Consider the following 16,688-nt stretch of genomic DNA (forward strand, 5'->3'; position numbering starts at 1 on the left):
GATGAAGTGTATATACTTTTCCCAGTTACTTAAATAAAGAATGCTCTGGGCGGCACATTATTAGTACATATGTTTGTAATAAAGTACGTTATTGTCTTGCAGTACCTTGTGTGGCTAATAGCGGTCCCTTTACAACTCCACAGGGACTTATAGTAAAAGCCTGTGGTACTGCACAGTTTCCTTGCTTTGTGGAATTTCTTTTATTGCTTATGCTACTGCTGGCATATTTTTGGACAGAAAAATAAATCTAACAAAGTTTTTCATTTGCAACACCAATAGCTGAAACTGTCACTAACTAAAGCGAGATCTATTGCATTGCAAATGCTTTTTTTTAACTGTCATCGAAGAGCTGCATGCAAACTGCAAGGTATGAATTGGGGCATTCTGAATTTTCCTCAGTCTCTCATTATCCTGGTGTTGCAAAAATGGTTAAATTGGCACAAAATCAATTCTTATTATTAAAGAGAACCCCCAACCATGGTGTTGCATTTTAAATTCTGAGTTTGTGTGGCTCCAGAGCAAGTACTCTTAAACTCTACTGCTTACCAGTATTGATGAAATGTGACTCCTACACCTTGTGAAACCAAAGGGTATGATGGACGGAGTGTTGAACATTGCAAGCACTCACCCCCAAGTCGACTGATCTGGGTTTAATCCATCATCATTCTTATCTCACTCCACCACCCCATTTCAGACATGGCCATCTGCAAATCAGTCTGACCCTGTGCCTCATGGGAACAGTCCAGCCTGAACTGCCAAGCCATGTCTTCCCTGGACCGGAAACAAGCATCCTGGGACTGGTTTCTGGCTAATCAGCCGTCATCAGCCAGGCTAGTTTGAATCCAGTGGCAAGGTGAGCAAGAGTCCCACGTCTGGGCATACCCTTCCAACTTACGGCGAACAAAGCAAAACCAAAGGGGATGACGGACGGAGTGTTGAACATTGCAAGCACTCTCCCCCCAGTCAACTGATCTGGGTTTAATCCATCATCATTCTTCACAGACATTCAGTTCCGTTTAGACCGCCATTAATTGCTCCTTTTCTTTAGGCATTCACAGGCGACTCCTTCCAACTTTCAGGGACTACCGCCCCTAACCAAGGGTGGAAATAGTTTTACCCTGTTTTTATAGTACCTTGTAACATGATATGGTCAGCAGGCCCACAGATGTGTTAAGTTAATGCTTTAAAACGTATGTGAAGTAGTAAAAGTTTTACACAGAAATGTGTGTAAATATTGTTTGTCGTCAACAGCCTGTACAAATATGCATTAGGCATTTGAAATGCAAGATTTTTTGTTAATTACATTCTTTTTTTAAATTCGTATAAGGCCATATGTGATGATTTATTTCGTTTAGGATCAGTTCTATTGTTTAGCTTTTACGCTAATTCAGTATAACTTCATCTCCTACCCGCACTGATAGGCTGACTGCTAATGTACGAACTACTCCCTGGGTTGCTGGGAGGAAACAAGTCCAATGCTTGCATGTGGGCCAATTTCACGCTCAAGTGTACACAGAATTTGTCTACCTTGGGTACATATTGAATGTAAAATAAGGAAATATGTATGGGTCACAAATCGTTGCAAACTTGTCAGTTTTCACGTGGATATCTGGGGGCTAAACTCGAGGGTTAAACACGAGCACACACCGCAGACCCGGAAACTACCCCTCAGCGCCAAGCGTGTTCAGAGTAAAGCGGATTTACTTCAGTAAGTGACTACGCTGGGCCGATCATCTTTCAGAAATACGGGCACATCCGGCCGATTAACCAAATTTTAAATATTAAGGTGAAAGGCTCTGAAAACTCAAGGTCTTACACGCGACCAAGAGGAGCGCGCACGGAAAATACACGCATGTAATAAGTATCACATGTTAACATACGTGCACATCACTTCACATCTACAGACTGGGTTTATTAGAGAATTGTCCGGCATTTCAAAGCACAAAAGAGATAGATATGAACAAAATAAACAAGCATTTGCAATGCAATAGGTCTCGCATTTGCGAGAGTTTAAGCTATTGGCATTGTAAATGACAATTCCTTTTATTGATGTTTTGAAAACCAACACATAAATAAAAGGCATCGTCATTTACAATGCCAATAGCTCAAACTCTCGCAAATGCGAGACCTATTGCATTGCAAATGCTTGTCTTAATTTCCTGTTTCCAGTTTCCCTTTATCCTCAATCTAGGTGGTGAGGGGGTTTTCCTCCCGTTGGAAATGGCGCTGGTCTTCTGTAGTTAAATTAAAATGGTGGTGCCTATGGAGCCAGGGTGCCATAGAGTGGTTCCAGTTCCCATGGGGGGGTGGGGGAGAAAGAGTCCCTCGTGTCTCCGTAGTGCCCGGAGAGCAGCAGGAGAGTCCCTGCACTTCGGTGATGATGCAGACCCGGTCCTGCAGCAAAGCTGGTCTGGTGTGTCACAGAGGGCCAGCACCCCTGACCTCAGGTAAGTGAATGGTTGCTTTTTTTAACTTCTTTTTTAAACTATCTCTGTTAACACTCAATTTGAACACACAATATCATGCGCGAGGCTGCCTTTCATTTCCCTGCATCTGTGGCATGTCTGTTCACAGGCCCAAGTTTTGGCGGTAACCCCGCCCCTCCCAGCTGAACCAGATCTGCCTGAGGCCACTATTTAAACCGGCTCTCTTTATGTCTCATCTACCTGCCATCGGAGCTGGAGTGGCCACGGAGGTCTCTGGTAGGAGTTCTGTCAACTGCTAGTAAGTTTTGGATGCCAGGGTTTTTTTTTCCCTTTCTCCTCTCCACTGCAGATTGCTAGCGGTTCCTCTCGCCATTTGTTTTCTGTCTAGATGGTATTTTGACAGACCACCGCACTCCAGACTCATGGAGCCGGTCCCAATAATTTATGGAGTAAGCATTTCTAGGTTTACGTAATTTTGGACTCACCTATTCATTTACCGTGTTCGTAGCACCTGACACTTTTATTGCATACATTAGTGCACACTACTACTGTAGCACCTTTGTACCGTTTGGCACTTTCACAGCGGTACTCTTTGTCACTTGCTCTCTGTTGACAACCATAGAGGCTAACTACTTGTTATATGTTGTACGTCTGTGTGTCTTTCTTTTAATAGGAATGGATTTAAGAGGGACACCCCCTCTGCCAGTTAGGGCACCTTAGCGCGTGCCACACGTAGACGGTTCTAAACACTCTGCTAGACCCTGTCTTTTTCACTTATTGCACTTTGGTCCTGAAGAAAGCCAGCACCAGTATCTAGGCACTGGCTGAAACATGTTGAACCCACAGGATGGTGGCGGCCATTGATACCTCCTGAACCATCCTTCGCCTTCCTTTTAATACTGCCCATGGCCCATCATTAAACTAATTTACTTGATATCTGGGACCATTGGGACAGCTGTTTTTAAGTTACACATGCACTTCACTTGCACTGCACACTCACCTTACAAAAAAACCCCGCTCCGCCGTAGTTCAGGCGTCGCAGCACACCTGGGGTACACTCGGTGCCTCAGGTGGGGGCCTATGATGAAGCATGCCACCAACTAGGTTGGTGGGTGAGGCCTTTCCTAAAAAACCTAATGGTTTTTCACTGAACTAATCAGTATTTAAATACACATACCTTTCCCTGTTATCTCTGGGGACCAGTTCTTGTTGATTAATTATAATGGTTGCCTTGGGCCAGCGCGCGAGAGGCTCTGCACCGGGGACACACACCCCCTCCACTTCCACCCAGCAAGATGCTTTGTGAGGCTTGCAGCCGCTCACCGCCACCCGTATGTAGGCTCACCTGAGGGGACGGGTTGGGGGTGCGGGGACGCCTCAGTCCTCCTCTGCTCTTTTATGCGGCATCGGGTCGGGCCAGGGGGTCAGCGGCGCCCCTCGGCATTCCAAGCAGTCTCACCTGGTAGGGAGGGAGGGGCGGCGACTCCTCAGTCCTCCTTTCGCTTACTTCTGAGGCATCAGGTCCGGCTTGGGGGTCAGCGAGGCGCGACTCAGCACTCTCAGCAGTGGGCACACAAGCAGGTTTCCAGTTCACCCTTTCGGTGCTGCGACCACAGCAAGTCCCGGGGGCCGAGGGGTGGGCCAGCAGGGATTTACACCAAAAGTGATCCCAAAGCCCGGGAGCTCATTTCTAGAGCTCCTTCTCCGCGGCCATCTTAGCCCTTATGCCTCTGTGCAATGTATAATGACCACCCAGTGATATATGCAAAGGTATACACATTAGAATTGTGCTTCTTTCAGCTCTGTTTTGGTAAAATGCATTTGAGCTGCTAGCCTCACTCTCCTTTTTCTAAGTATACCCACTATGTGGGTATTTCTGAAGTCTGACATCACTGGCTCAAAACTGGTTGATTCCTCACTCATACCTGTTCTGATCAAGGCATGCCTTTACCACAGGACGCATAGTGAAGTTTTTAATTTTCACTATTTTCTAGATTCATGTGGTTTTACAAGCTCTCTCTCACCAGCTCCATCTTTGCTAGTCTACACAAAAAAATCACAGTAACACATGAAGGAAAGTAGGATCTTTCTGACATAGATACCCCCACTTTTTGCCTGGTGTCAGTGTGTTTTGACTGTAGTTCACTGGGATCCTGCTAACCAGGACCCCAGTGGCAGTGCTCTCTCCTCCAAATTGTATGGTAAACACTTTGTACACTCCACAATTGACATACTAGGGTACCACTGGTACTGAGGTATACAGGGCACTGGTACACCAGGGGTCTCCCTTGGGCTGCAGCATGTATTGTCACCCATGGGAGCCCAAGCAAACTGTGTCAGCAGAGCTGCCATAGCAGTCTGTGTGAAATGGTGCATGCACTTTTCACTTTAGCTATAAGGTTGCCCTTATATCCCGGTCACTGCATGTTAACCTATAAGTCACCCTAACTTAGTACTTTCAGTCCAAAGACAGGATGCACGGTTCTAAGTGTTTGGGTACCCCTGCACGAGGAGACGTATCCCTACAAACCCCAGACTCAATTCTCTGGGCTTATTTAGTGGGGGGCAGCCATTATAAGGTCATGCTTGTTATCACATGTTGGAATGATGCAACTACACCTATTCCAGTGTAAGTTACATGATACCAAGTACAGGGGGGGGGCTCCTTATAGGACCCCCAATACCTACCTGCGCAGCCTTACAGGGTCTACCTGCCATCCTGCACTGCTGCCGACCCTAACCAGTGTTCTGCCCCCCTGCTGATGAGCTTAACTCAGACGGAGGAAGCTGAACAAAGGATTTCCTCTCCTTTAGAATTAGGTAGGGTGGTGGTGCTTCCGAGTGCCACCAGTCTGCATTGAAGTGCACATTTGGTGCCCTCCTTGCATAAACCAGTTTTGCCCAGTTCAGGAGCCCTTGGGTCCCACTTTGGAGTGAAACTACACAAAGCACAGGGAAGTGTCCACCTACTCCCTAATGAGGTACCCAGAACTCCTCCAGGTGGCCAATTTGCCATGCTGAATCTTGGCCCCTGGGAGCATCTGACTGGCTAGGACAGCTGAGTAGCATCCCTGACCCCCTCTGATAGATGGGTAACCAGGGAAGAGGTCCTTCCACTTTTTAGGGTTACTTAAAGGCTCCTCTGAGGGCGGGTCCTTAGATTCGTCCCTACAACAACTCCAAGATCCGACTGCCTGCCGTCTGAAGACTGTTCCAACACTCTCCTGCAACTCCGTGGTTGTGCTTCCTCCGAGTCACCAAGCCTGCATCCAAGCAAGAAGGAATCTCCCTTGGAGTGAAGGAGTCACTTCCGTGCTTCCGAAGGCACCTCTACATCGATTACCGTTTTGCTGATCATGTGTTCCCATGGACATAGCCCGGCTCTGCAACAAAAGTGGTGGTTTGTTGGTTCTCCAGAGGCCTCACCAGTCTTCAATGCAACTTGAGCAACTGTAATCCCTCTCCAGCCGACGTGAACCGCCTCTCAGTGCACAGCGTTGGTTTGCCGCTGCCAAGGCTTGTTGTCTTTCTCCACAAAAGATCTTCAAGCTTCAAGCAGCCCCAGCATTGACAGCTTTCAGAACAACGGGCTTGTTGGTGGTCCCACAGGCCACTGACCTTCTTGTACTCGTTGACATTGCGTGGGATAGCTAGTGGATGGCTCCTGTATCAACGCCTGGGCTCCACAATTGCCGCTTTAACCTCACTGTGCTACAGCAAAAACCTACGACAAGGGCTGGTATTGTGCTCCTGTGCCTGCTGGTCACCTTTGGGTAATTTGGACTTAGTCGCCTCTGCTTTCAGGTTCTTTTCGTCTGGATCCCACGTCTTGGTTCCACCGGTCTGGTCCATGAGACTCTGTAGCTGCTGCTCTTCCACGATCCTCCATTGGTGTCTACGGGCATTCGCGACACCACTTCATCAATATGCACCCTAGCTCCCTGGTGTAGGTATCCTGGTTTCCTGGGTATCCACGGGTGGGGTGGCTTTCTAACCTTCCTTGATCTAAGTGGTTCCATCGGTGTCCTTTGGGAAGAGTCCTGGAGCAGTAAAAATCCAACTGCGACTTAAATTGTATTATTCTATAGATGTTTGACCTGGTGTAACCACTCTGCACCCAGGCGCCTTGTGGTCCCAGGCTATTCACCTTTGGTGGCTCCATGCTTCCCCTGGGGTCATCAATCCTTGGGTATAAGTAATTTTGGTAACCATTACACTATTTTAGTATACGGTTTAGCCCCCCGGTAGGGCACTTTGTATTTTTCTATGCTACTTACCTATTTTGGAAGTTTTGATTGTGGGTATTTGATCTCTCCGGTTAGGAGATATACCAAGTTAGTGTCTAGCGTTTTTAATAAATACAAAGTATTTTTTATACTCACCTGGTGAGTTTTTTGTGTGTAAGCTTGTCGACTGACTATAGTGGTAAATGCACCCACTTTACACCCTCGTGAATAAGCCTTAGCTGCTCTCTACAGCTACGCCTTGAAAGCTTTGGTTTTCAGGGAACTAAACGTTGGGGTTGCCTTGACTTAGTGCACGGTGCCCCACCATAGGTGGACACCATATACTGAGCCATCCTCCTGCAATACAATGTCTCAAACTGGGGTCATTAGGTAATCAAAGAGAACTGCTGGGATGAAAATCAAAGTTACATGTATTTGATCATAATATGGGTCACAACACAAGTTACTTTCCTTTGGTAATGCTTTTTCTGGTGGATACTATTCACAGATTCCTCAGTTTCATTCACAAACTCACCTGTGCCCTCAGACGCGGAGCCCATCAATGAACTGAACAAACCAGTCTACAGAAACCTAAATTGGGATATTTTTAAATGGGAAAGACCAGACTACAGTATGAGGTGGTGGATAGGGGAAGGAGATGAGGAATCTGCAGTTACATAGTGTATCCATCAGAAAGAGTTACCGAAGGTAATTAACTTGTTCTTCTAATGGATACTTGAAACCACAGAATAACCACCTTGAGAATAGATACCAAAGCAGTACGTCCCAAGGTGCTGGGTCTGTGGAATGGCTAAGACAGAAAAACTCCAGGACAGAGCAGGAAAAATGCCCACTGTGAGAGACATGGCTGTCGAACTAGTACTGCTTAGTGAACATAGGAACTGGTGCCCATGTAGCAGCCTGACTGATATTCACAACAGGCAGTCCGTGTGCTGACGCACTAGTAGCAGCCTTAGTCCTGGTGTAGTGATTCCTGCTTAGACCATCTAGAAGCGGCTTCTTAGCCAATGAATAGCAGAGTTTAATACAGAGAACTATCCAATGAGATATGGTTAATTTCTGCACCCCTTGCAGGTCCTCTTCCCAGAGAACCCAACAAAGAGCTGATCGTCCACCTGATGTTCAATGGTGTAAAAACGGAGTGCTCTTTTGAGGTCCAAACAATGGAGTCTCTCTTCCTCTATCAAGGCATGAGGTGGATCAAAGAAGGCCGAGAGGGTGATGGCTTGTCCAACCTGAAAAGGAGTCATCACCTTCGGGAACAGTGCAGCTTAAGTCGTTAACACCAGTTTGTCCAGAAAAGAGGCTGTATAGGCAGGCTATACCGAAAGGGTCTGAAGGTCACTCACTCAGCATGTGGATGTTACCAGAACCAGGAACACTGGATGCAATGGAAAACTGTGCATTGGTTTAAAAGGGGTACACATAAAAAAAGTGAGAATCAATTTAAGTCCCAATGGGGCATCCGAAATTTTTTTGGTGGAAATATATGCTGTAAACAATTTCGTAAATACATCACCACAGATTTGAACAAGGAAAGCTAGTCCCGTAAACATAAAAAGGCTAGAAGGGCCAAAAGGTAACCCTTAACTGTGCCCAGAGCAAGACCTTGCTAGTCCAGAAACAAATACAACAGATTTGTCTGCCACAGGTTCCAACTGGTGGAGGCTAAAATAGCAAACCAAAAACTTGTTGCATCACCCGGCAAACAGATTTCGTTGATGGGTGCCTGGATACCAAAATGACAGCAATTACCTCAGGAGGAAGATGGAAGATCAAAGGGGATCAACCTTTGCCTCTCAGTCGTAGGCTTGGAGATGCAGGTGTTGCAGGCTTGCCTACAATACCTTACTCTGATGCTGTCAGAAGATCCTCCAAGGTGACAGGCTTACTGGAGGATGGATGCTCAAGCCGAGAAGTTCCGGGTTCCACACTCTCCTGGCCAATCGGGTGCCACTATGATGACTTGGACCCGGTTGATACCGATCTGCTTCAGAACTCTGGGCAGGAGAGGCAACAACGGGAAGGCATTCAGGACTTTCTTGCTCCACTCTAGGCACAATGATCCTTAGAGAGAAAGTGTTCTTGGGAACTCCAGAGTGCAAAGGTCCTGATATTGCACATTCTCAGCTGTGACAAAGCAATTTACCCCCCTCAATTGTCAGAAGATGACGTGTGCTACATCTGGGTGTAACTGTCATTTGTAATCGGCTAGGCATTACCGGCGGAGCTAATCCCCTCTTGTGTTTAAAGATCTCATCAGGTGATGTACCACCAGGAAAATCCTTTGAGGATTTAGTCAGCTACAGAAGCAAGGGGCCTCTTGGCTCAGGTCACAGGACTACGTCCCACCTCGCTTGTTGCAATACCACATGGCAATAGTGTTGCCCCTGAGACTCTGAACCAGCCCTACCTTGATGGAAGCAAGGGGCCCACCACACCAAGCGAATCCACACAACTCCAGCAAACTGATGTGGAGTCAATTTTTCCTCTGATTTCCACCTCTCCTAGGCGACTTCCCCAATGCAGCAGAGATGCACCCGTCACCACTGTCCACTCTGAGTTGGGTAGGGAAGGGGGTCTGCAACTGGTCCATTTGTGGGTGAGCAGACACAACTGCAAATCCTTTGCAGTCTTCTCCGACACCTGGCAATCTGATAGGTTCACTTGGTGTTGAGCCCACTGAGACTTCAGTTCACACTGCCAAGCTCTTATGTGCTATCTGGCATGGTCGCTGAGCAGGATGCTGGTAGGCCACAAGTATCAAATCCATCCTTACTGATAACAAGGACAGAGGCTAGAACATCTGGATCATGACCCAAATGTTCTGGACTCCTTGGTGTGGAGAAAAGAATCGAAATCAGGATGGCTCCGATGAAGGAGAGCCCCTGCGAATGAGTCAGGTGTGACTTAGACAGTTTGACTGAGAACCCCAGCAGGAGGCTTGCCGTTGTCTGGAGGCGGTCCACGACTAATTGTGGCAATCCTGCCTTCAAAAGCCAGTTGTCAAGGTAGGGGAAGGGCAAATGCTACTTACCAGTATGCATCTGTTCTTGGCATGTAGAGCTGCAGATCTACACACTGTGCATAGATCGCCATCTGGTGTTGGGCCCGGATGTTTGCAGTTGTTTTTCCTCTTGGAACGTGTCTTTGGAAGTCACGAGGTATGTGACTCCTCCTTTGGATCATATTGCGCATGGGCTTCGGCTCCATCTTCAGATTTTTTTTCGCCAGCAGGGAAATGATGGAGCGTAGTAATAAGCAGTGAAGATGCCCATGTGTGTTGTATCTAAATAAGATAAACTGGAACAGATAAAGGTAGCCGGGGAGGCGGGTGGGCGTGTGTAGATCTGCAGCACTACATGCCAAGAACAGATGCAAACTGGTAAGTTGCATTTGCCGTTCGAGGCATATGAGCTGCAGATTACACACTGTGCATAGATTATATAGCAGTACTCGCTCCTAGCGGCGACCACCAGTATCTGTTGCAGTGGTTTGAAACAATGTTTTGAGTACAGCCTGGCCCACACTAGCTTGTTGCTTAGTTTGCACATCTACACAATAGTGTTTAGTGAAAGCGTGCGGTGTAGACCATGTAGCTGCTCTGCAGATGTCATCTCAGGGAATGTTTCCTAAAAATGCCATGGATGCCCCTATCTTACGTGTAGAGTGGGCTTTAGGGGGAACAGTGAGCATACGTTTGGCTTTGTGGTAGCAAATCTGTATGCATTTGACAATCCACCTAGCTATCCCGTATTTGGAGATGGGGTTGCCTTTGTGTGGTGGTGAGAAGATACGAACAGTTGTTTGGTTTTACGAAAGGGTTGTGTTCTCTCGATGTAGTAGAGTAAGGCTCGTTTGACATCTAGTGTGTGGAGAGCTCTTCCTGCAATGGTCTGTGGCTGCGAGAAGAATACGGGCAGTTCCACAGATTGGTTTAGATGAAAGGGAGAAATGACTTTAGGGAGGAATTTTGGATTAGTGCGGAGAACAATTTGTTATGATGCATTTGAAGAAAAGTTTCTTGAATGGTGAGTAATGGTATCTCACTGACCCTTCTGAGGGAAGTAAGGGCTACCAGAAAAGCAGTTTCCATGTTAGGAATTGAAGTTCACATTTGTGTACAGGTTCAAAGGGAGGCCCCATTAGTCTGGTGAGAACGATGTTTAGGTTCCACACAGGTGTGGGTGGCGTTCTGGGGGGAATTATTCTTTTGAGGCCTTCCATGAAGGCTTTTATGGCAGGAACTCTAAAGAGTGATAGATGTTGCCTGTTTTGTAGATAGGCTGCTATGGCCGCAAGGTGCAGTCTAATAGACGTGTAGGCTAGGTTGCATCTTTGTAGGTGTAGTAAATAGCCTATGATGTGTTGAATGGACACATCTAGGGGATTGAAGTTATTGTTGTGACATTAGACCACAAAACGTTTCCACTTGGCTGCGTAGCAAGCTCTAGTGGTAGGTCGTCTAGCTTCTCTAATGACGTTCATACAGTCAGGGGGAAGATTGAGAACCGAATTCTAGGATTTCAGGATCCAGATCGCAAGGTTGATCTGAGCTGGGTCTGGGTGCCTGATCTCTCCATGGTTCTGGGTTAAGAGGCGTGGAGAGAGGTGTATCTTTTGGTGCGGTACTACAGAGAGTTCCAGCAGTGTGGTGTACCACGGTTGTCTGGCCCAAGTTGGAGCTACTAGGATGAGTGTGAGGGAGTGTTGTTGTAGTTTGCGCACCACTAATGGAATGAGTGGCAGAGGCGTAAAAGCGTACGCAAATCTGTCATCCATATCGCATTGCCCTTGGACAATGGGTGTGGATACCTGGCGGCGAAGCTTGGGCATTTGGCGTTTTCGTGGGTAGCGAAGAGGTCTATCTGTGGATGCCCCCACATGTGAAAGTACGGGTAAAGAATATGTGGATGGAGTTACCACTCGTGGATCTGTTGTGTTTGTCTGCTCAGCAGATCGGCCATAGTGTTTTGGACTCCTGGGACATGTTGGGCTAGGAGAAAGATTTTTGGGGTATGGCCCATCTCCATATGCTCTGTGGTAGCTGAGAGCTGCGGAGAGTGTGTGCCGCCTTGTTTTTGTATATAGTACATGGCTGTCATGTTGTCAGTGCGGACTAAGACGGCCTTGCCTGAGACATGTGTTTGAAAGGCCTTTAGGGTTAAGAATATGGCTAGTAACTCCAGATGGTTGATGTGGAGTAACTTTTGTTGAGGCGTCCACCTGCCCTGCATGGTGTGATGTAGTAGGTGAGCTCCCCAGCCGGAGAGCGATGCATCCGCTGTCAGTACTATCTGAGGAACCGGTTCCAAGAACGGTCGCCCTTTGGAAAGGTTTTTGGTGGTCCACCACTGCAGAGAGCGATGGGCACGACCTTCTACCAACACCAGATCTGTTAATTGACCCTGGGCCTGGTTCCATTGGCGCGCTAAGCACTCTTGGAGAGGACGCATCTGGAGTCTTGTGTGAGGTACTATGAATATGCAAGAGGCCATAATTCCTTTAAGTTGCATGAACACTCTAGCTGGAAGAGTGTGTCCTGCTTGAAATTTGGCGCGTAGAGCCTGAATGCTTGCTATCCTGGCAGGACTGGGATAGGCTAGGGCTTTTGAGGTGTCCATGGTGGCACCGAGGTATTGTTTTACGTGGGACGGTTGCAGATGGGACTTCGTGTGGTTTACTGTGAAGCCCAGTTCGTGAAGTAGTTGGATAGTGGCGTGAGTGTGTTGTACACACTGGTTGTATGAGTTGGCTTTTATGAGCCAGTCGTCTAGGTATGGGAAGACGTGGATGTTTCGTCTTCGCAGGTGTGCTGCCACTACTGCTAGGCACTTGGTAAACACCTGTGGTGATTTGGTGACTCCGAATGGGAGCACTTTGAATTGATAGTGTTGACCGTCCACTACAAATCTGAGAAACTTTCTGTGAGCTTTGTGAACGGGAATGTGGAAATAGGCGTCCTTGAGGTCTAGGGTGGCAAGGAACTCGTTCTGGGAGAGTAGGGGGAAGTACCTGCTGTAGTGTGACCATGTGGAAATGGTCTGAGTGTATGTAGTGGTTTAGGGGTCTGAGGTCCAGGATGGGCCTTAGAGTGTCGTCCCTTTTTGGTATGAGAAAATATAGGGAGTAAACTCATTTTGTTGGTGGGCAGGAACTGGTTCTATAGCACTCTTTTGTAGGAGGGAGATTACCTCCTGCTTTAGAAGTGATAAATGTTCCTGTGACATTGGGCGCTGTTTGGGTGGAATGTTTGGGGGTAGATGTTAGTTCGAGGCAGTAGCCTGACCGAATTACTTGTGTTACCCATCTGTTTGAGGTGATGGTAGTCCAGACAGGAAGGACATTTTGGAGTCTGCCCCCGACCGGAGTGGGATGGTCTGGGGGGAGTGGAGGGAAGTCATTGGGCAGGGGTGGAGGCAAAGCGGGAGGTGTTAGTTTTGCCTCTGCCTTTATTGTTGTTACCCCTGTAGCCGCCTCTCTGGTAACCCCTAGTGAAGGTGGATTGGGTAGGGGCCTTATAGGAAGTGGAGGCGCTGTCGGAGTAGCCTCTGAAGTTGCTTCTAAATGAAGAACGGCGAAAGGAGCGCCTGGGAGGTTGTGACTGCAAGGCTTCCATAGATTTTGCCGTGTCGGTGTCCTTTTTCATTCTTTCAAGGGCAGCATCGAGGTTGGGGCCAAACTGATGTTGCTCGTTAAAGGGGTGGTTGAGGATGGAACTCTGCACCTAGGGTTTGAACCCTGAAATTCGTAGCCATGCATGCCTGCGCAGGAGGACGCTGGTGTTAATTGCCCTAGAGGCGGTGTCAGCCACATCGAGGGCGCAACGAATGGAGGTATTGGTGATTATTTTACCCTCCTGAATTATCTTGCTGGCTCTATTCCTGTATTTGTCAGAGAGGTGTTGCATTATGGCTTCCAATTCATCACAATTTGCCCTGTCATATCTTGCTAAGAGCGCTTGGGTGTTTGCAATACGCCATATGTTGGCAGCCTGGGATGCTGTTCGATTGCCAGAGGCGTCCAGGAGTTTGGACTCCTTATCGGGTGGTGGGGCCTCACCTGTTGCCTGGGAGTTTGCACGCTTCCTCGCATTTGAGACTACTAAGGAGTCTAGTGGGGCGGGGCCTCTGATGTAGGTGGGGTCTGTAGAGGTGGCCTTATACTTTATCAATGCGAGGGTCGATGACCCTGGCCCTAACCGGGTATTTAAAAACCTGCGGTGCGTGCTTGATAACACCCCTTTAAGCATGGGCAGAATGGAAGTGGTCCTTTGTGTAGTGTCAAAAGTGTCTAGGAGGAAGTCCTCCTCCACGGGGTCTGTATGGAGATCAACTCCGTGGTAGTGTGTAGCACTATGGAGCAGCTGGTTAAACCCCATTGTGTCTTCAGGAGGGGACGGTCTTGAAGGGTAAAGGTCGTCCTGCGGGACGTCTGGGATGTTGTAGTCGTCCCATGGGTCTGGGGAGCCTGTAGGAGTAGGGTCCCCTGTGGGATGGCCATGGGGCCCGTCCCCTGTGTCGTTGTAGACGTAGTCCTCATCCTCATCAGGGGAGGGTGTGGGAGAATGATGAGGTGGAGGAGGTGGAGGAGAAGGAGGAGGTGGAGGAGGGGGTGAAGGCAGTCTCAAAGGGGAGTCAGCAAAGTCTCTTCTCTTTGGCGGTGGAGCTGGGGCAGGTTTGTCCAGTGGTCTCTTTTTGATGCTGAGCATCAAATGTCCAGTTTTAGGGTCTTTGACAAGTGCTTTTTGTAGTGGATCGGGCCGAAGTAGCTCATCTGTGGGGGGCCGATCCTTCGGCGCCGAAGGTGTTGGAGCCGTAGGTTTTTTAAGCTTTGAGTCGGCATCGGTTCGCTGTTTTGAACCGTGTGGCTTAGGAATGTCCGGTTGTTTCCTCGGTTCCGAGATGACTTTCGGCTTCGAGGTGTGGGTGTTGAGGGCCTTTGATTTTTTGCTCGGCTCCGGGGATGGTGTCGGTACCGAGGAGCTAGTGGCAGTCTTCGGCGCCGAGTGCTTCGGTGTGGAGCTCGGCACGGAGGAGGAGGCTATCTTCTTTTTCAGTGCTGGTGCGGAGGAGTGTTTCTCGGCACCGAGGGCAGGCTGGCTCGAGCCCAAGCCGCCGGAAGGCTTGATGGGCTTCTTAACCGGGCCCGAAGGCGAGGTATGGGAAGCAATGTCTTTGGTCATTGGTCATGCCTAGGCCCGAGGGCGAAGGCGTGACCGAAGCCTTTTTGGATGTCGTTGAGGGTGGGGGTCGATGGTAGTACTCACGCCCCTCTGTGCCGGAGTGATGTCCTCGACATCTGAGTCGTCTGCTTCGGAGGCGCTGACGAGGCCCTCTTCGGTGTGCTGCTCTTCCGGAACGTCGACGCCTTCTCTGAAGATGTCGTCGGGGATCGCTGCCGACGAGTGTGCCATTGTTCTCCTCGCCCTTCGGTTCGGAATAGTTTTCTTCGAACTGAATGATTTGCAAGCCGGACAGTATCTTGTCTCGTGTTCTGGGGAGAGGCAGAGGTTGCACACCTCATGGAGATCGGTGTGGGGAAACTTCGACCCACATCGAGGACATTCCTTAAATGGAGTCCTTTCCATCAGCCAGGACCGGAGCCTAGGTATGCCCGAAGGCCTTCGTCGACGACCAGAATCGAAGAGTTTGAATGATGAGTCGCGTCAAATGTGGAGATCGCGATCGAATCAATACCGCGGAAAGGGAAGGATTGCGCGCCGATCAGAAGAACTGGAAACGGTTCGGAACCAGAGCACGAAGAACACATCCGAGCCCGATGGTGGAAAAAAACAATCTGAGGATGGAGCCGAAGCCCATGCGCAATACGATCCAAAGGAGGAGTCACATACCTCGTGACTTCCAAAGACTTTCCAAGAGGAAAAACAACTGCAAACATCTGGGCCCAACACCAGATGGCGATCTGTGCACAGTGTGTAATCTGCAGCTCATATGCCTCGAACACTTGTTACCTAACCTCCAAAGATAAACAGCAACCACCGCCATAGCCTTTGTGAACACCCAAGCAGCTGGTGAGGCTGAAATATGCGCATGGAAAAGTGACAGTGCTTGTGCCCCACTCTGAAAAGCAGGTAGTGTCTGTAGGCCTGCAGGATGGGGATATAAAAGTATGTGTCCTGCAGGCCTAGCATGGAAATTTGGAGCAAATCACTTCAGAGAGGAGAAAGAAGGGGCAGTGCTCTGGATCTATGTCTGAAGTTGTGAGCATTGGTGTGGTTCCTTTCAACAATTCCAAGCAGATAATCATCAAAGTGGAGTAGCAAGGTGCGACCAGAGTGCAGGCGCACTTCTTTTTGAGTATTCCAGGTCCAGTCACCCACATGGGGCATTCACAAGGTAAGGAGTCTGCGGTTAAAAGCATTAATCAGAAATTCATCATTATCACAGAAGTGATATATTTCTTGAAGCCACTGTTTTAATATACACACCACCTTGGACAACCCCATAAACCTGGAAATCCCTACTGCTACATTATGTACCAACAGTTACTACAAGAACTTATTGCTTGGCAAGAAGCACAACATTTAGAGCAGAATAAAACGTAGAATTAGCAAGGCATGGTCACTTGGCTGAACTTTCACACATGTAGAGCAACCAGCATATTGGAAACTAACTGCCCAGTCTGGTATTTTTAGGGAAGGGGTTGACTACTTAACAGTAAAATAGGAGCAGACCATTCCCTCCAACCACTTCAGCACTAGTCCTCCACTTGTGTGGCACCAGATTCACAGGACAGTTGGGGGGCATATAATTTTAAAATCTGCATTTTGATTGGCCAGCTCTGAGTTTCAAGCAGATAAATCACCCTGGAGTGAGTCTAGGGAACTTGGACTGCACATGTGACTCGGCCACGGTGAGTTGCAAGGCTGATGTGGCAGAAGCAAACATGACAGAAACCAGATATTGGAGCAGGGCATGTCCAAGGTGTCTATGGCAGGACAGACAATGCAGCAATGCGGGTAGTATACAGTGAAATGCAAGATAAGCCGAGC

The sequence above is a fragment of the Triturus cristatus genome, chromosome 2_2, assembly GCF_964204655.1.
Source record: "Triturus cristatus chromosome 2_2, aTriCri1.1, whole genome shotgun sequence".
Taxonomy (NCBI): domain Eukaryota; kingdom Metazoa; phylum Chordata; class Amphibia; order Caudata; family Salamandridae; genus Triturus; species Triturus cristatus.